At 44.9% G+C, this 20,906-nt stretch overlaps 1 protein-coding gene across 3 annotated transcripts in view; it reads right to left on the bottom strand.

Moving 5' to 3' along the window:
- The window catches only part of LOC126212998 (uncharacterized), a 61,141-nt gene that overhangs the window by 34,481 nt on the left and 5,754 nt on the right, over positions 1-20,906 (bottom strand). For 2 of the 3 annotated variants that reach the window (XM_049940545.1, XM_049940544.1), the window contains exon 2: positions 17,979-18,085. The gene's annotated coding sequence lies outside the window, so the exon portion shown is untranslated. The other variant, XM_049940546.1, reaches the window with a different exon arrangement.

Below are 20,906 nucleotides of genomic sequence, written 5' to 3'. Positions count from 1 at the left end.
AATAGGTCTTTAGGAGAGGAAATGAATTACCGAATAAAATATACAGGGTTCCATTTACCCAAGTCATACCGCTGTTCGTACCTTTGTAAAAAACAAAGCTACAACGAAGGAAATCCTGACGATTCGTGTCCCTCGGATGGCTAAAGAACATTTGCTTTAAAAATTTTGTAATTTGCATCTGAACAAAGTTATTTAGGGTGGTCAAGATAAATGGGACACCCTGTATAATACTGGTCATCAACACTGTTTTTCCTGTTTTCTTCCCAATGGTATGGTTAGGCAGGATCCTAAGAGCACAGCTTAAATTGCAGCAGGTGAATATTCTGACAAGCACAGTTATAAATTTCATTGCTGTGCACTGAAGATTTCATACGTTACCTGGCTGAATGTGTGTTCCGTCAAGCACTTCAACTTTTTAGAAAAGCCAATTATCTGCGAAACTGCTCAAGAACTGAAGTAGCACGCCCCTCCTCCCTCCCCCCCCCCCCCCCTTTTTAAAGGGATAATTATACTTTTTGCCATTTTTACTGCATAATTCGTAATCTATGAAAGAACTAAAATAAATATGAAAAACTAATCTTTAAGCTCTGTGTTTTTTTAGCATGTGTTAGACTTTAAGATACATCAAACTCAAATGTGCTAATAAAATTTTAAATAATTGGATAAATGGCTTCTTTTCTGGGCGCAAAATTTTTCTAAGTGGTTCATTCTCGAAGCGTCAAATTTTGAATGAGACTCAAAAACATGCGGAATTTAAGAAATTCGTCACATATTTTCACATTTACATAACTCATCTTGGGTAAAAGGAAATTTACTTTGAAAGTAACACTTCTCAGTCCACCATCCCCAATATTTTTCCACAACCTGTTAGATATGTGAACAGTTGTGATGTCTCACTTATCAGAAGCAGTTTGTTGTCAGGAAGTCCTCGTCCTAAAACCTCCGAAACATTTTGCTGTCGGGAGACGTTTGCGTGTGCACTGTGTTTTGTTGTTGTAAATGGTGCATTTTCTTTACAGCGAAAGTTTTATTTTGGTGTTATTCACTTGTTTACATTTTACTGCTGCAGTAATATTCTGCAGTAGCGGGCTAGAGTAAAATTCTTAGAGTATCAGTTCTTACAAGTCAAAATTACAAAAGATTAACTGAAAACTGAAACAATGAAAAATTTCCGAAATTCTAGAAAAAATTCACAAGTGAAATAATTCTTGAGTTTCACGCAGATTTCCTGATTGTCCAGGAGTGTACACACCTTGTACTTCTTGTACTCCATTCGGAGATTCGAGGGCCACCTTTCAAATTTATTTATTTATTTATTTATTTATTTATTTATTTTGTCTCAGTGTCAAATTTTTTTGTTTTTTGTTCCTTAAGTCAAATAAAAATTGTGTGGGCAGTGATTTTCCGCAGGTGATAAGTCAAGTGAATATAGATATCAAGACATTAATCCAATGGTCTTTTTCCACCAAATCTGCAATCGTTTGACGTGATGTGTGACACAATGAAGAATGACATGACATTTCCATTTTTTTCCCCAATTTTAGTAATGACTTATGGCAAACAATTTGTTGTATACCACTTGGCATTAACTGTTCCTCAATCTTCTAAAGCAAAGGTCGCAATGTATAAGTTTAACCAAAGGAAAAGGCAATCATTTTCACGGAACTGCTTTACGAACGAATCAAATTTGTAATATTCGGTTCATCTCAGTGCACCTAAATTTTTGACTGTAGCTTACAACACATATATTTCACCTCTCCTTACGGTGTTGCACACAGATTTTCCATCTGTTATGTCACATTTTTTGAGTCTTTCTTTATACCGATTGAGATAAGCCTGTTTTTCAGCACCAGTCTAATTCTGCAGAATCTACTGCAAACACATCTATTTCACGGCTAAATGTTGGTGCAGTATCGAATGTAATGGTATTCCTTATGCCACCTATCTCTCACATGACAATCTCCTTCAATTGTGTTGCAAATGGGAAGGATGACAGAATTTCATTATGAATATTCCATAACTGGGATAGGGATAGGGTCACAACTCTAGCATCTTCAGTTTTGTTGAAATTTGTGCAGAATGTCCCTAAAGGACTCACAGGGAAACATGCTACATTCTTCAAAATGAGAAACACAGTAAGCTCCTTATGTTTGGCAAGCCACTATTTCTGACATAATAGAGTTGGGCAACTCCAACTTTAAATTACAGCAACATTTTGGACAGAACACAGAAATGAAAGAAAGCAATGGCCATGCCAGAATCTCTCTTCATACTAAGTGAAAGTTTACCCCGCAACAAGTTCGTATAATTTTTGACAACGAATAGGTAAAGAATGAAAGCTACCGAAAACACGATCATTTGTCATAGCCACCCTGCTGGAAAATTAGTGAACTGTTAAGTTTCCCACAAATCTATTCACTACATTGTGAGCTGCTTAAGTTTCCAAAAATAGTTAATTTTATCTATACTCGATACCACATAAGGCTATTCTTATTAACACCAATGAAAAGATCATACCACAGTCCAGCAGAAACACGAGGTTGGCCTCCATCCAAAAATCTTTTAGTTGTTCTTCCAGTACCCATCCTGAGGACATGCCCAAGCCAGGCTATTCCTCTACTTTTTATAATTCTTACGATGTCAGCTCCTCGTACGAGGCGGTCCAACTCTACATTCCAATATCCCGAGCTACTGCTCGTCGACACTCGTCGGCATCAAGTTTCGCATCCGCAGGTTACAACTGGCCTGACCGTGACTTTGTATAGATGGAGCTTCGACTGCCTATTTCAGAACCTAAGGCCAACAATTTCTTAAACATGTGCAAGCATCTATCTGCTTAGGACGTGCAGTTTGATTTCAGTTGACATGGAATTTGTGTTGCTAATATTAGCAAAGTTCTGCACATGTTCAAAATCTAATTTAATAAAAGAAAATATCAGTTAACTTCATTTATGAGCATTCTGGTCGGCTACCTCAACTGATTCGATTTCATTTCGACCGTTTGTGCCCTCGAGTTACCCGCCGATACCAGCTGTGGACACTGCAAGTTCACTTTTACACTAGCAGTTTACCCCCATTTATACTGTTACTCTATTCTCCGTTGTCGGAGTTAGTTCTTATATAGAAAAGACTTGTGGGCAGTATAACTGAAATGTTCAATTGCCTCGAAAGTGTATTATTTTAAATGCAGCTCCTGTCAGATTTGATGTAACGCAACACCGCACGAGACGTAGTCCGAGGTTGTGGTCGTGAAAATGCCACGAGTGGGCTCAATTTTGGTGAATTTGAACAAACTGGTGCAAGCGCACAATGTTTTAATTGTCTACATCAGAACTAACTGGCCAAAGAAATGAAGGAAAACTCTAATATATCTAATTGTTGAGGAAAAAAGTTTCATTTTGACCTCAGAGCTAATCCATCATATAGACTATGGAATAAATTAGGTGTTTCAGAAAGAAAGGTAAAATCAGAATGAAGTTAGGAAGCAGGAATACTTGCACGTCCAAAAAGCGAGTGTGGAAAGTACCTTATCAAACCTACAGGGCAAAAGGTTACGAAACGTTTTTAAGATCAAGACATTAGTCAAATTTGTCCAACAAATGAGACTCTTCAAATGCTATTACAGCACTATCTGGAAGAAATGTCTATTGCTTATCAAAACAGACACGGATCTGAGGCTAAATTTTCAAAATTTTGTCAATTACATCCAAAGTGGCACGTGACTGTACACTCAGATCGTACGTGGACTAAATGACAGAATGTAATGCGATCGGCAGGGAACCGACACGACAATTAATATAATTCTTGTTTTTCTGTTTACAAATGTAAGCCGTACTTTTACAGCTCGGATGAAATAACACAAAAGTGAAAATAAGAGCATCTACTGGTGTTAAAAATTTTATCTTTAATATACACACTGCGTCAATTCATAATTTTCCAGCACATTTGAAAAGAGACAGTGCCAGGGGCACTGCTTTCTGATCTCCATTTACACCAATTCTCTGTTCCGAAAGAAAACACCGTCCAGACGACAAGTTGCCGGCTCCTCGCTCTATCGAGCTAGAAAAGACGACTCGCCAAACTCGAGGCGTTATCGTGCGTTTAGAGCTCTCGAGGGGGTGGCCCTCGAGAAGGTGGCCCCAGTACCTGCTGTAACTTTGCCAAAGTTCGTGCAGCACTCTTTAAGTACATTCTGTACAAATTTCAACAAAACTGAAGACCGGCCATTTGACGGCATCTCCCAGGCGGGGTCATTACGAATGCCAAAAGCCGATCCGAACCATTACCCCCCGACTGAGCCCGTATCGAAATCTTAAAAAAGTCACCCGATCGAAATCCTCGCACAAAAATCAAATTTTTGATAACACTATTTCCTTAAATCCACAGTGTAAAAAAATTAATCTTGTAATTTCTGGGCTGCCATTGTTCTAACAAAAGAAGATAAATTTAGAAGGAACGGTCCAGCCTAACAGCAATATTTAGTGACTGTAATAAACACTCAGAATAGGACCCCCGTAACGGCGCACCCGAGGCCGGGAACGAACGGCGGCACTCCGTGAGTTGCGAGTAGAGACCCGGACGAACGACAGGAGAAGTGAACCACTGCCATCACGGGGGTGCAGAATGCTTTTCGTTTTAAACAGAAGCCGTGTGGACAGGTGGAGTGTGGCAGGCATTCCGTTTCGTATCAGTCTGCAACCGACAGGACAGTATTTCAGCCCACGAGAGTACAGGACTTTACGTACCGTAGCCGTGTACAGAAAATACTGTCGGCCTAGAGTGGCACAGGGTTCGTATTTATACACTACGTGCAGAGAGGATTCTCCGTGTCGGCATTCTACTCGGTACCCGGAATTGTGACGAGGGTGCAAAATCTGAACCGCTAACTGCCCGCAGTGGTCCGGCGCGAGGTCTGGCCCGACTCCGCTGCCGTCTCACTGGAGTGAATTGTGACGACTGTGCTGCTACGCTACGGTCGTCACAAAGCTGTACAGAATTGTGACCGTATCTTAACTTATCCTAGATACAGATTTCTGTGAAAAGATTGGTTCATTACCCCAAAGATGAACATATAGTGACCACTCTCTTTTATAGACATAAAAGTTTTCTGGGTATAGTACAGCATTTAATGTATAATGAATAAAACTACTGTTGCCAGAAAAAAAACAATGTTTCGGCGACTGCAATCGTGGCCGAAACATCGGTTTTTATCTGTCTCTGACAGAATTACAACGTCATCGGCGAACCTCAAAGTTTTTACTACTTCTCCGTGGACTTTAATACCTACTCCTAATTTTTCTTTTGTTTCCTTTACTGCTTGCTCGATATACAGATTGAATAACATCGGCGATAGGCTACAACCCGGTCTCACTCCCTTCCCGACCGCTCCTTCCCTTTCGTGCCCCTCGAATCTTATACCTGCAGCAGCAGTAGTTTCATACATTACGATGCAGTACCAGATGCAGGCAACACTTGTGTCGAATGACTCTGGCTGTGGGAGCCTACACAATTAAACCCTCTTTTATGTTTTTCGAGCAACTTTAAAAATCGTGTAAATGGCAGAAAAATGTAAATGTTACGAAATAGGTATTCATATCGAGTAAAATATTCAACTTTTTAAAATATAATATAACTGGATAGATAAAAAGTCTACTCACCAAGATGCACCAAGAGAAAAGGCATATAAAGGAATTTAAATACGCCAGGTTTCAGAGCTAGTGCTTCCTTCTTCTTGCAGAAGGTTTGAAAGAGAAGGAGGAGGGGTGAAGGAAAAAGACGCAATATTTAGGAAATAGGTAGTGTCCGGTAAAGTTGCCCAGAATCCCGGGTCAGGGAGACGCATTGGACAGGATGAGAATGAAAGCCTGACCATTGGTGATTGCACTGGACAAGATTTGAGAGCTTAAAGGTCGAACATAGGATAATGTGCAAGACAGAGATTACTGACAAAACACTGTGCACGAGTTAGGTTCAAATGGTACTAAGCACTATGGGACTTAACATCTGAGGTCATCAGTCCCCTAGACATAGAACTACTTAAACCTAACTAACCTAAGGACATCACACACATCCGAACCCGAGGCAGGATTCGAATCTGCGACCGTAGCAGCCGTGCGGGTCCAGACCGAAGCGCCTAGAGCTGCTCGGTCACAGTGGCCGGCGCACGAGTTACTAAGTGCGGAAAGCTAAGTGCACTGCATGTGGTAGAGGTGGGAGGTGAAAAAAGGACAGGAAAGAAAATGAAAAATGTAGAAAAGTAAAAGGGATTGAAGAATGGAATAGTTACTTAGAAAGAAAGTAACAGTTACTTAGAAAGACAGCCAAGACTGAAGATACTGACCTAAGTCAATCCCAAGTGTGTTATCATGTTAGTTCTCACTTGCAGAGTTCTGAGAATCCGGTGTCTGGGGGGAAGAATCGAGATGACACGTGCGGTGAAACGGGCACCGAAGTCAGGACTGTCATCTCGCAGGGCACGCTCTGCAACAGGATATCGAGCGTTGCCAATATACGTCCTCCGTCTGTGCCCGTCGATCCCGACTGACAATTAGGTGGTAAACGCGCCGACGTAGGAGGCCAAACAGTGGTTACGTAACAGCCGGTACACGACGTACCGTTTCACAGGTGGCTGTCCCTCTGACAGTATACGTTTTGCCAGGGTCGGAATAGTCGGCGGTAGGAGGGCAGCAGGAACGGTCACAGGGGTAGGAGCCGCAGGATAGGCAGACGGGTCCAGGAGGAGCGAAGGGTCCGACAAGGATATTGCGGATATCGGAAGGGCGACAAAAGTTATCCTAGGTGTGGTGGGAAAAATCTCAGACAAAATGGACCTCATTTGAGGGCACGATTTTAGATAGTGACAGCCTCGGCAAAGTAGCCGATTAATACATTCGAGACTAGGATAATACTGGGTGACAAGCGGTGTGCTCCGAAGTTTTCTTTTTTGCAGCGATCGGCAGTAGCCGGTCCGGATGTGACGGTCTGAGAAATCTGCTTTCGAACTAGGCAGGTGGGGTAATTACATCCAGTGAAGGCAGAAGTGAGAGAGGAGGTGTGCTGCTGTAAAGAGTCTCCATCCAAACAAATATATTTGCCTCGAATGCAGAGGCCGTACGGGAGAGAATGTTTGACACGGAAAGGACAGTAACCGTCAAAATGTAAGTGCTGTCGTTTGTTAGTACATTCATTGCGGACACAAGCGCGTAGCTGAAATTCGACGAGGACGAGATCGACATCGAGGAAAGTGGCAAGAGATTCGGAATACGACCACGTGGAATTCAATTTGGAGAAGATATTTAGAGATTACAGAAATTTTAACAGGTCTGCCTCACCTCGAGTCCGTAGGGCAAACACGTCACCTACATATCTAAATCAAACCAGGTACTGAAGGTTTACGGATACCAGGAAAGCCACCACCGTGCAGTCCACAAAAAGGTGGGCATAAGAAGGAACCCACTGCTGTACCCCTGATCTGTTTGTACGCTTGCCCCTCAAAGTTGAAGTAGTTGTCTGTAAGTTTAAAGTCGATTAAGGTGAGCAGGAAGGATACCGTACATTTGAAATCGGGTCAGCGCCGACTGAGTAAATGGTCTGGAGCAGACAGACGACGTACGTGGGCGACGGATGTACAGAGGGAGTGGCAGCAGTGGGAGTAGGGAAGGCACGGCTTTCAGACGGTGTGGGAAACGGTCGGTATCTTTAATGCGGGAGACGAGTGTCTGTAGTATACGTCGAAGGTGTCGATCGACAGAGGCAGGTATACGTTCGGCGGGTGCTTCCGAGCCGGCAACTACGAGACGGTCGGCGGGACTGGGTACGTGGATCTCGGAAAGGAGGTAAAAGGAAGGAGTGTGCGGTTCGGACGGGATAAGAAGTTCTACGAACTGAGGTGTCAGTCCTCGTGAGGGTCGCGAAGTTTCGAGGAGGGACCGTAGGCGAGTCTGTACCGCAGGGACGGGTTTTCGACGGCAGACGCGTCCCTCGTCTGCCGGGAGAATAACGGAGTTGTCGGCTTTCGGGGAACGAAAAGCCCGGAGTTCTGCAGAGGACAGGTTAGGGTCACAACTGTAGAGTCCCGAGGGAGGTCGAAAAGCAATTCTGGACGCGAGGAATTCTCGGAAGGCTCGTAAGGGACGGTTCTGAGGTAGCGGTGACGGATCCGATCGGGACCGCGGTCCGAACTGTCGGAGGCAGTGTCCGACGTGGGGCTCGCCGTCGGAAAGGTTTCGGCGTCGGGTCGCAAAGTGATACTTCCAGTTTACGTTACGTGTGAAGGAAAGTAGGTCCTTCACCGAAGCGACACTATTAAATGCGGGTTTAGGGCCGAAAGCGAGACCCTCGGATAGTACAGATAACTCAGAGGGGAGAGTGCTTTAGACCGAAGGTTAAGAAGACTGCGCGACTGTGACTGGTTCCTGTGATTCTGAATGGAAACTGGTAGATGAGGCATACAGGTCACAGACTAGCCTGGTAAGTGCAAGAGGTTTCTCTATTTGAAACAGTTGAAGAGGCTGGTGTACAAAAGCATTATAGTCAGAAACGGGGACTTTACTTTTTATGTGTACATTCTATAAAATCTGCATAAGCCATTTTACTAACAGTACTAGCCTACAATTAAAAATGCTTATTTTTACAATAAGCATAATATTCCACTAAAATTTCTATTTTTCAATCAAAAAATGCAGAACAATTGTTTCAAATATTTCTATTTATACTGCAGGTAGCAGCTACTGTAGCTGTTACCGGACGACGCTTGCAGCTAGTAATGTAAACAGTAGTCACGCGCTCCGTTTTTCCGTGCGTCGAGTTCATTTTGTGCTACAAAATGTCTGAACCTCCCAGTAGAAGTGTGCAATCACTACACAAGAAATTCACCTATCTGCTCACATTTTGCGTAGTCAGACGTGCGAGTCTTCGTGCTCAGTGCGGGAATATTTCGAGGAGGCGGAGGAGGAGACGGCGATGCGACTCTACCGTCCGTAATGAAGGCAGTCTAAAGAACTGCAGACACTCTGAAGATGTACGAAAATACTGTCATCAGAGTTCGGAAGGAAAAATGCCGTGTCAAATGGGAGGAGGCCGGTTCGTCCAAACTGCGAACACCTGGTAAAGGAGGACGAACAGAACGACGAGCAGTTAAGTACGGCCCTTTTTGACAAGCTGCCGTTCGTCACCACATACACGGATATCATGGAAGACAAGAGCATTCCACTATAACAAAACTGTGTGTTACTGCTCACGAGGCAGAGTTATTCGGCGACACTTCTCTGGTAACGGTCGTCAAAGCTCTCCGTTTTTTATACAAAAAAATTGACGGACAAAAATTATAACGGAGAGAGTGACATCGTAGTGTGGCAGTGTCGGTTTTGAGAAACGTCATTAAGCTGCAGTTCGAAGAAACCTGAATAAATGTCTGTCATTCAGACAGAAAAGACAGGACAGATGATAATGTATGTGTGAGTTCTGCTGTTCCCATAGGCAACAGTGCAACAATTATTGTCTCGCAAACCAGAATTGCATCCGGTTTCGTACCTAACTGTCTCCTCGTTTACAAATCGAGGAAAACGAGTGACTACTACGAAGGAATGAAATGCAATAATTTTCTGAAGTGGTTCGAGGGATAGCTATTTGAAAACTCATCGTAATTAGTAATGCCCCGTAGCATTCAGTTACTAAAGATAAAGTCTCGACCACAGCGACAAAAGAAGCTGACGATGTCTAACAGTTCAAATGCGACAGTTTGGAAATTCCACACAATTTGTGTACAGCAGAACTCGTGGGAACGGTGACAAAAAATAAGTCAGTTTCAACGGCACATCGCTGACGAGGCAGTTAAAGACTGCGGTCACAGCATTCTGGGCTTCCGCAGTACGACTGTCACTTGCACACCGTCGAAACGGTGTGGACGCAGATTAAACGTTACTTGGCAACAAACGATAAAAGCTTCACTGTGGCAAAAATTTGAAAACTGTTAGTGGAAGCAGTGAAACAATTAACGCCAGAGAAGAGGGAGTTGTTAAGGAAGGATGCAAAAGTGAAGCGAAGCTAGTAACACTGAGAGCATAACCGTATCCTCAGGTAATTCGAGTGACTCTTCCACGGACCAGAGGTCAGATAATGACAGTCTCGAGGAAAAAGTTATCCTGAACTAAGTGGCATTTACCCTTTGCCGTCATTCCTCTCATTTCTGCTTATCTGTTTCAGATTTTTGGCATAATGGTGTGTTCTGCATTCACTGAATAAATCTCATCTCATTACTAAGAAATGCTCCGCTCCAAAAGTATCTGCAGGTAAATAGAGCGAGGGAAAAACGACACTCTAAAAGCCTCAGTACGAGCCCTAAATTCACGCATCTCGTCTTCACGGTCCTGACACAAAATGAATGTTGGCAGAGTAGAATGATTCTGCAGTCAGCCTCAAATGACAGTTCTCTAAGTATGCACAACAGTGCCTCGCAGAAAGACCGTCACTCTCTATCTAGGGATTCCCATCGGACTTCACAAAGCTTCCCTGTAACACCTGCGCGGTGATCAAATCTACCGGTAACAAATCTAGTGACACGCCTCCGACTGCTTCGACGTCTTCCTCTGACCCGATCTGGTGAGGTTCCCGAACACTCTGATGGTACTCGAGAATGGGTTTACTAGTGTTCTATAAGCTGTCTCCAAGAATTCTCCAAACAAAACGAAGTCGAGCATCCGTCTTATGTACTATCAACCTAATGTGCTCATTTTGCTTTGCAAAATTACACCTAGATATTTAAGCAAAGTGACTGTCAAGCTGCATTCTACTAATGCCGTATTCGAATGTTACACAACTGTTCTTCCTGCTCATAAACTTTTCCACAGTTCACAGTTTGGTGGGTGAGAAAAGTGCAAGCCGAGTTTCACGAATGATGTTTTCTAAAACTGTGCCGATTTGCAGACATAAGCTTCTCAGTCTCCAGAAAGTTTATTATATTTGAAGTGAGAATATGTCGAAGGATTCTGCAGCAAACTGAAGTTGGGGATATCGGTCTGTAGTTTTGCAGGTTTGTCGTTCGACCCTTCCGATACGCTACAATCGCCAGCGCCTCTTTCCATTCGCTCGGGACTTTTTGCCGGGCGAGAGATTTGCGATAAATGCGGGCTAAGTACGGGGCCGGTGCCGTAGAGTACTCTCCGTAAAACCGAACTGGGCTTCTGTCGGGACGTGGCTGCTTACTCGTTTCCAACTCTTCCGGCCGCTTCTCTAGACCGAGGAATCGGCACGACAGTCAAACAGTGTTACGTTCGTGCAGTTCTGTCGCATAAGTAATTTCTTAAACTGAAATTTAAAACTAGAGTTTTTCTTTTGCCACCACACTGGTCTGCAAGTGACTGGGCAGAAGCTCTACACGCACTCTACAGAGACCGGTAAGTACTTACGCAGTTCACATTATCTTAACAATGTGAGATATCGTATTTACACAAACGATTCAGATCCAGTTTAGCAGCCCTTTCATCGAATACGACAACCGAATGGGATTAATTCCGATTATTGTGAAAGATAGTGACTTTTGTCGAGATAAACAAATAATACAAACACAGTATCAATTTACACGCAGGAATGCATTCGCCAAGTCACGAGGATATTACGATCTCTTAACGCAAATTCGATACTGCCCATCGAAGGCAGCAAGAGAACACATTCGGTAACGAACTGCACAGCCGTAACCGCTACAGCCACGACGCGCGCACCTGCCGGCAAACCGACACAGCCCCCTCCCGTGCCCGACCGCGCTCCGGCGTCAATCGTCTCGTTCTTTCGTTCGAAGTGTAGTTTGTACATTTGACAAAAGAGGCGTCGCGTGCGTCGACAGTCCAAAACTGAGTTGTCCGTCATCCGGAGAATGCTCGACTGTGCTCTCACGTACTGCTGCCAACTTTCCTACCGTTCGGACCCAAGTCCGGCCCGACACGACACACTGTCGGCTGAGATTATTGGCGAAACACGACGCGACACGTAGTACAGAATATAATAGTCTCAGTTTTCGAGCGACGTCAAATCTAATAAAATTCTCGAGCTTCTCAGTGGTCACCTCTGCCACTGTCGTCAGGAGTAAAACTATCGACTGTCGAGGCCGGCACCGTTTTCCACTCCTACAGCCACAATTACGACCTGGCACCGATCGGAGAGGGCCGGCGGCGCCGGCCCGCCGTGGGGTCGACTTACGTCCCGTGGCGCCGCGCCGGAAACTGCCGCTCCCAGATCACTACGAGTGCCGACAGTCTGCCTCTGCTCTCGTCGACATTTAAAGTCCCCCCCCCCCCGCCCTACCGAGTGTGTACTCCCGGTCTCTGCTGAAACTGTCGCCGTCCGTTCGGATCGTGGCCACTTCCTCTGTAACGGAATTCCGAAACGTCGACTCCCGAGCCGAGAACTCTCGTTCTCTCGAATACTGTTTCGAGTCCATTTTCCGGGCGACGCTCAGCTACGGCCGGCTCCTCAATTTCACTTTGTTTAATATATCACTTGCGCCCGGTACAACTGTCTGCGACTGTACAAACTGTGTGACCCGTACAGACACTGCCACATCCGCGAGGGACACCGTACACGCGGAGACCCGTGTCGTCTCCGACAGGGCCCTCGGTGCTAGAGGCTACGTCAGAGCAAAATCGTGTCGGCTCTGCGGTCGGCAGTTTCACTCCCGACGGCAGTGGCAGAGACGGCCGTCGGACACTCGAGAATTTTGTTCGAATCGACACGGCTCGAAAACTGAGAACCGGCCGGTGCGAAAGCCTCTGAGGACACACGTCTTTCCTCTACGGCGAGGAGACGTAAAGTGCCGTGCGAGACTGCCGAAAAAACGGCAGAAAAAGAAATCGCGTCTGCCGAGTTGTTTAGCATTTTTGCAATGCCGCTGGGACGAGGAGGTAACTCTTCACTTTGCTGTAGTTGAGGATCACATCTGAACCGCTGCAGTAGAGAGAATTTTGAATAGCGTACAGCGGACAAGGTACGAACTCTATCTCTATGGCAGAAACCTACTCGACTGCCGTCAATTTTTGTCACCGACCTAGTCACCGTTCGATCGGTAGTGGGTGGGAGTAGCCGCGGCAGCAGAACGGTGCCAGATTCGTGCCACTTTGATCCCTTAACTCACAGAAGTGATGCGGAGAATGGTAAGTCCCACAGAACAGTCGTCAATCTCTCCGACCGAGAACCGGACGACGACTCCTCGGCAGCATCGATAGAGGACTCAAATTTTCACCGGTCCCGTGACACGTGCCAATTTTCGATATTATTAGTGGAATAGAGCGATGCACTCGGCACCTCTCACACGACGCAGCTGAGGACGTCAGACTGACCGCCGGCTGTACACTGGCAAAAGCTAAGCGAAATCAAATATTAGCTGGGACGAATGACGTGGCTTACGCTCGCTGTGGTTTCGAACACTCGAGACTACCACTTAAAGGTGCTACACACGTTACAGAATGACGCGTACCGGAAGCTCAGTCACGACGTCACACAGGTCGTCGCCAGGAAGACGGGGAAGTTAATAAATGACGTGGTGAAGACATTAATGCCTCGTGCCACCAAAACTCTCGGGCTTTACAGATTGCTGAAGATGTGTAAGGAAAATATCCCTCTTATGCTCACTGTTAGTGCAATTAGTTCCCGCACCTACAAACAGGCAATACATCTTGTAGGATTATTACTGCCAAAACTGGGATGTCGTGAACACTGTTGGAAACTCGCAGACATTTGCCGAAACACTCGAGAAAATGGAAATAATCAAAAAGCCGTAATGGTTAGTCTGGACACAGTGTCACTTTTTACGAGGATGAAAGTACGAGACACACTGGACCTTTCGACCTAACAGTTTCCACCTGGAATCGACAAATTGTACCGGCACATTCTGACGACGACGTACTTCTCGTACTGTAAGGAACGTTACGAAACGACCGACGGCACAGCGGCGGGTTCACCACTGTCTCTGGCAATCGAAAATTTCTTCGTGGAGCACTTTGAGGAGCAAGCTCTGAACTTGACGGCTCACATCCGTCTACACTTCCTGGGGTACGTCTACAACTCCTTCCCGATACGGTCACACGGTGAAAAGTTGCTGCAGCAGTATAACATAAACAGTTTCCATCCCAAATCAAATTTATCATCGAGATTGAAAACTGTGGCCGGCTACCGTTCCCGGACGTTTTAGTCCGACAGGTGGCAGGAGACCGTCTCGATCGTTCAGTGTACAGGAAACCGACGTGCGCCGATCGATACCCAAATGTCGACAGTTTGCACCACTTTGTACACGAGTAAGTGGTCTCTAACATGTTAATACACAGAGCAAAAGTTACTTCTGACGACGTCCGAATTACTGCACTCGAGACACGTGTTCAGAGAGAACGGTTACAGCAAGAGAGATATTGCAGACACTTTCAGTTGCCATCGCAGAAGGACACCTCACGAATCAGTGGGGCAGCCGGCAGCGAGTCTGGACACGCGCTGCAGAGGCACCGACTGACACCCGTGCTCTGGACCACCCCTGAGACACGAGATGTGCTGCGCCCTGTTAAAGGCGACACAGCTTTGCGCATGCCGGGTGTACACAGTGAATGCGGCCGCATCTATATAGATCAGAGAATTTATACAGTTGCAGTGCATTGTACCGAGCACAAGTGACATATTAAACAAAAGGAAGCTCGACGAGTCGGCCATTGCTAAGCACTGCCTTTAAAAAAAAAAAAACAGAGAGAGAGGGAGAGAGAGAGAGAGAGAGAGAGAGAGAGAGAGAGAGAGAGAGAGAGAGACCATACACTGTCTGAAAACATGACAGTCTCAGCTCGAGGGTCAACATACTGGAATTCCGTAATAAAAGAGGAGGCCGAGATTACAACAACAAACAGTAACAATTTCGACAGAGATCAAACGCGGTGCCAGACCTCGATGCCACTCGATCCTGCAGCGGACCAGAGCTGCTACGAGCTGCCCGATCGTGACCTGCACACGGGTTACTTTGCTCTTCTCCGAGTGGTGCCAGAGGCGGCAATAGTGGCTGTATAAGTGGAAAGCTGCGCCAGCCCGGACAGTCAGTAGTTTCACTGCTGGCTACTACAGAAATGGCCATCGAAAATTCGAAAGTTTTATTCAAATTGACGCTGCTCGAAAACCGAGAAGATTTTACTCGGACGTGCCGACGCGAAACATTCCGAGGGCACACGTACGTAGTACAGTTATTCCCAGGTTGGCAGCATTAGGAGACAAAGCACTAAATGCACAGCTTGCTGTGACTTCTACTGGTTCAAAACTACAGACTCCAGAAATCGAAGTTCACCGAGTAATGTTTGCAAGTAGTGCTCGCAAGTCAGTGCCACCTGTGCAAATCGACCAGTTTTCCATTCCACGCAAACACTGTTTCATTAAGTGTAAATGGGGGGGAATCCGAGTGGATGGACACAAAGGCAGGAGCTCATTAACATTAGGCACAAAAATTTGAAGAACCTTATAAAGAATGTTGTAAACAAATAAAAAATGCTAATTTTGGAGATGTAAAAGTGGGATTATACCAAAACACATTTTTGTCGGACTACCCTGGGGATACTAGTAGGTATCAGATAGATTATATAATGGTAAGACAGAGATTTAGGAACCAGGTTTTAAATTGTAAGACATTTCCAGGGGCAGATGTGGACTGACCACAATCTACTGGGTATGAACTGTAGATAAAACTGAAGAAACTGCAAAAAGGTGGGAATTTAAGGAGATGGGCCCTGGATAAACTGAAAGGACCAGAGGTTGTACAGAGTTTCGGGGAGAGCACAAAGAAACAATTGACAGGAATGGGGGAAGGAAATACAGTAGAAGAAGAATGGGTAGCTCTGAGGGATGAAGTAGTGAAGGCAGCAGACGATCAAGTAGGTAAAAAGACGAGGTCTAATAGAAATCCTTGGGTAACAGAAGAAATATTGAATTTAATTGATGAAAGGAGAAAATATAAAAATGCAGTAAATGAAGCAGGCAAAAAGGAATACAAACGTCTCAAAAATGAGATCGACAGGAAGTGCAAAATGGCTAAGCAGGGATGGCTAGAGTACAAATGTAAGGATGTAGAGGCTTATCTCACTAGGGGTAAGATAGATACTGCCTACAGGAAAATTAAAGAGACCTTTGGAGAGAAGAGAACCACTTGTATGAATATCAAGAGCTCAGATGGCAACCCAGTTCTAAGCAAAGAAGGGAATGCAGAAAGGTGGAAGGAGTATATAGAGGGTTTATACAAGGGCGATGTACTTGAGGACAATATTATGGAAATGGAAGAGGATGTAGATGAAGATGAAACGGGAGATACGATACTGCGTGAAGAGTTTGACAGAGCACTGAAAGACCTGAGTCGAAACAAGGCCCCGGGAGTAGACAACATTCCATTAGAACTACTGACGGCCTTGGGGGAGCCTGTCATGACAAAACTCTACCATCTGGTGAGCAAGATGTATGAAACAGGCAAAATACCCTCACTCTTCAAGAAGAATATAATAATTCCAATCCCAAAGAAAGCAGGTGTTGACAGATGTGAAAATTACCGAACTATCAGTTTAATAAGTCACAGCTGCAAAATACTAACGCAAATTCATTACAGACGAATGGAAAAACCGATAGAAGCCGACCTCGGGGAAGATCGGTTTGGAATTCGCAGAAATGTTGGAACACGTGGGGCAATACTGACCCTACGACTTATCTTAGAAAATATATTAAGGAAAGGCAAACCTACATTTCTAGCATTTGTAGACTTAGAGAAAGCTTTTGACAATGTTGACTGGAATACTCTCTTTCAAATTCTAAAGATGGCAGGGATAAAATACAGAGAGCAAAAGGGCTATTTACAATTTGTACAGAAACCAGATGGCAGTTATAAGAGTCGAGGGGCATGAAAGGGAAGCAGCGGTTGGGAAGGGAGTGAGACAGGGTTGTAGCCTATCCCCGATGTTATTCAATCAGTATATTGAGCAGGCAGTAAAGGAAACAAAAGAAAAATTCGGAGTAGGTATTAAAATCCATGGAGAAGAAATAAAAACTTTCAGGTTCGCCGATGACATTGTAATTGTGTCAGAGACAGCAAAGGACTCGGAAGAGCAGTTGAACGGAAGGGATAGTGTCTTGAAAGGAGGGTATAAGATGAACATCAACAAAAGCAAAACGAGGATAATGGAATGTAGTCGAATTAAGTCGGGTGATGTTGAGAGTATTAGATTAGGAAATGAGACACTTAAAGTAGTAAAGGAGTTTTGCTATTTAGGGAGCAAAATAACTGATGATGGTCGAAGTAGAGAGGATATAAAATGTAGACTGGCAATGGCAAGGAAAGCGTTTCTCAAGAAGAGAAATTTGTTTACATCGAGTATAGATTTAAGTGTCAGGAAGTCTTTTCTGAAAGTCTTTGTATGGAGTGTAGCCATGTATGGAAGTGAAACGTGGACGATAAATAGTTGGACAAGAAGAGAATAGAAGCTTTTGAAATGTGGTGCTACAGAAGAATGCTGAAGATTAGATGGGTAGATCACATAACTAATGAGGAGGTACTGAATAGGATTGGGGAGAAGAGGAGTTTGTGGCACAACTTGAGAGGAAGAAGGGACCGGTTGGTGGGACATGTTCTGAGGCATGAAGGGATTACAAATTTAGCATTGGAGGGCAGCGTGGAGGGTAAAAATCGTAGAGGGAGACCAAGAGATGAATACACTCAGCAGATTCAGAAGGATGTAGGCTGCAGTAGGTACTGGGAGATGAAGAAGCTTGCACAGGATAGAGTAGCATGGAGAGCTGCATCAAACCAGTCTCAGGACTGAAGACAACAACAACAGTACCATTTAAATATTCAGTCAGAGCAAATGACTAAACAGCGCTACAGTTTTGACTGGAATACAGCAGGTAGCAAAATGACCTATACTGACTAAATTCTGTATGTAATTGAGTTCATTGCTTCAATCAAACTCATTAACTGAAAAATTATGTACCTTTCACAAATCTGGTATTCGGTGGTGTCACACTGCGCTCTCTGGCTCTGCTATTATAGCCGGCACTCCGTACTACCGATACTCAGATGACTGTGACGTGAGGTAGCCTGCAACAGATAAATTTACGTAAGCCAACATTACTCAAATTTCCAAAAATTATTCGAAAATAGTTGCTCTATATTACACCTACACTGTGACTACAGTTGTGTCAACAACAGCACCCATTAAACTGTGCTAGAATTAAATGCTGCTAGAATCGAGTTCCGTATTCCGTATACAAAGGGAAACGGACCCTTCAGTGTCCGACATTAAGGTCTCGGCATCTAAACGACTGAATATAAAGGTGGCATCGATCCACCTACAGTCAAACGTCGCAGGAAATAAGACAGTGTGGTCCTGGGAATTGCGGTAACAGATACAAAAATGAAATGCGAGGTGTTTACTACACCGTGCAAGTAAATGTATTCACAACTGTTACTGGTCTGGTAACATTTGGACAACACAAAGTGTGGCAAACCCAAATGTGATTTAATACAATTTTCCCAAATGCACCACTGGCCTGCAAAAGAAGGAAAGGCTTCGAACTTTGTGGTAACTTTTTAGTTCACTACTGTGCAATACACAGCAAGAATATAAGAATTTAAAAAGCCACCACAAATTCCTCACAAGCCTCACCTACTGAGAGATAAAGCTCCCGTCAGCCAGAGGGTAATTTCAAACAGCAGACAGTGCTACGTTCATCTGCCGGGTGTGATCCCGCCACACGAGGTACGGCCTCACCTCGCTCCCACCTCTAAATTGACTCGTCTAGACAGTTTTTACAAATCGGGACCTACAATTCGGTGCAGAACAAAGCACTGTGCAATCCCTCAGTTTCGACAAAGCCAGAGGTGAAAAATGTGACAAATTACTGATAAAAATCTTACAAATGACTACGGAGCAAACCCGAGACCTTCGGATCCGAAGTCCGGCAGTTTACTGTGGAGCCACCAATCTGCACACCTCTTCGACAGTAGAATTTTTTTAACTCCCGAGGTGGTGTGCAATATGAAACACTATGACCAGAAACAAAATCACTTCAATTTAACTGACGATCGACGATTAATGTAACGAGATGCGTACAGATAAAGTGAATGTGACTGCACACAGAGTACAGTTAAATTAAGGTCTAGACGAATAGCATCTGACGGAAGGATAAATTCTCGGACGGGCAAATGTTAACTGACACTCGTTCCACAGCCACAGGGGCAAAGCGCGAAGCCTTCGGTAGCCGCAAAAGTAAAATATTGGCACAGAATCGGTCCCAAAATAACGGGAGGTTTTATCACGTGTCGAGGTTGTCGGTGGATCAAAAATCGGTGTCCCGACACCAGTGGACGAGACACAAAAGTTAAAGAGAAAGTAACAAAACAAAACCTCACGTGTGAGGATTCTGCGTCAAAATACTCCTTCGCAAAGGAAAATCGAGAAATGCTCCTACCGTCATTTAAGTGCCGTACCACCGCCAAAATGAGTGACGCGACAGACGTTACTCTCGGTGTCGATAATACGACGGGTACGGGTGGCCTCCGGTGGGGCAGGAGATCGGGTCGAGTCAAAACCGGCCAGTCGTCGCCAAAAACTTTATTTCCCTCACGGAGTGTACTGCGAACTCTTATTCCTGTCGGGTCGGCCCGGATTACTCTGGTGCCTGCAGCTACGTCTAACTCGCCACGGCGTTGTCGAGACCTACCGACACGCGCGTGCTCGGGCAGTGGGCACCGCCGCGGTGCCAGGTGACGCAGCTGGGCGGTAAGCGGCCGGTCCGGTCTCTCGGTTACAGACAGTGGAGCGGAGACCCACACTGCGGCAGACACTGACCGGTCAATTGGGAGACTGGTCGCCCGGTATTTATAAGAGCCAAAGGGAGCCTGTAACGGTGCCACGAACGTAGAGTACGTCACGTGCCGAAGCGTTTCCGGTTTCGGTGACTCGCCCTTCACTGACAGACAGCCGGGCCGAACCACCTAAATGCCTACTGTGCCGCATACTGTGCCGGCATATTACAGCCAGTGACTTCCCCGCGGCATTACGAGGAGTGGCTTCGATCCCCGACATTAATTAGGCCCTCCGGTCCGACGGAGACTGTATCGAGTTCTGCACAGAATTTGTAACCGAGTTAGCTCCACTCCCGAGTGTTCTTTATAGTAGATTTATTTTTCCCCGCATTTGGGAAAAACCACGAGGTACACTGTCGACAAAAATGTGGGTACAACTTATTGGCAAAATTACTCTCCTGTATCGTTCTTATCTAAATATGCTCCAGTATTTTGCAAGAAACTGAGTTCTAATATAATGAACTATCGAGCATAAGTGAACCTTCACAGAAATCACAATAGATTCCAAAAATATGTAACACACTAAACTCGACTCTCGATCATTTCATTTCACACAATTTCCTTAGTACAATGGACAGAGAAAATCGGAACGATTTGGTGTTCCTGGACTTTTCGACTGAGAATCCTATCAATGATTCCCGGAAAAAATACATTACTGAAACTTTACGAGGAGCTGTCAATGTTCTCTAAAACTACAAATCGGCAACGTCTGTTGAAGCTGTCAGAGGATGTGGATGTAGCGATTGGGATACGGCCAATTTGAGATGCTGTAACAATATTTGTGTGTCAAAATGTGTTTACTATAACAACAACCTTACCCACAGGGTGCATCAAACTGAACTTTTTGAAAACAAATCATCATTTAAACACAAACATACACTAAAGAACTGTGCACAGCACACGTAGTGACACCAGAATACAAAGCATAACGAGCTTTACAAACTCGCCAGCCGACAGACCGACTGGACGTGTGTAGGTTCTTTCTACAACTGACTGATTAATTTTTCCTGTAGGGCAGTCATACCCGACTGACTGCCTGACAAGAAAAATT

This window comes from Schistocerca nitens, chromosome 11 (assembly GCF_023898315.1).
Source record: "Schistocerca nitens isolate TAMUIC-IGC-003100 chromosome 11, iqSchNite1.1, whole genome shotgun sequence".
Classification (NCBI taxonomy): Eukaryota; Metazoa; Arthropoda; class Insecta; order Orthoptera; family Acrididae; genus Schistocerca; species Schistocerca nitens.
The sequence above is the reverse complement of the archived record's forward strand: the minus strand, read 5'-3'. Positions and strand labels throughout refer to the sequence as shown.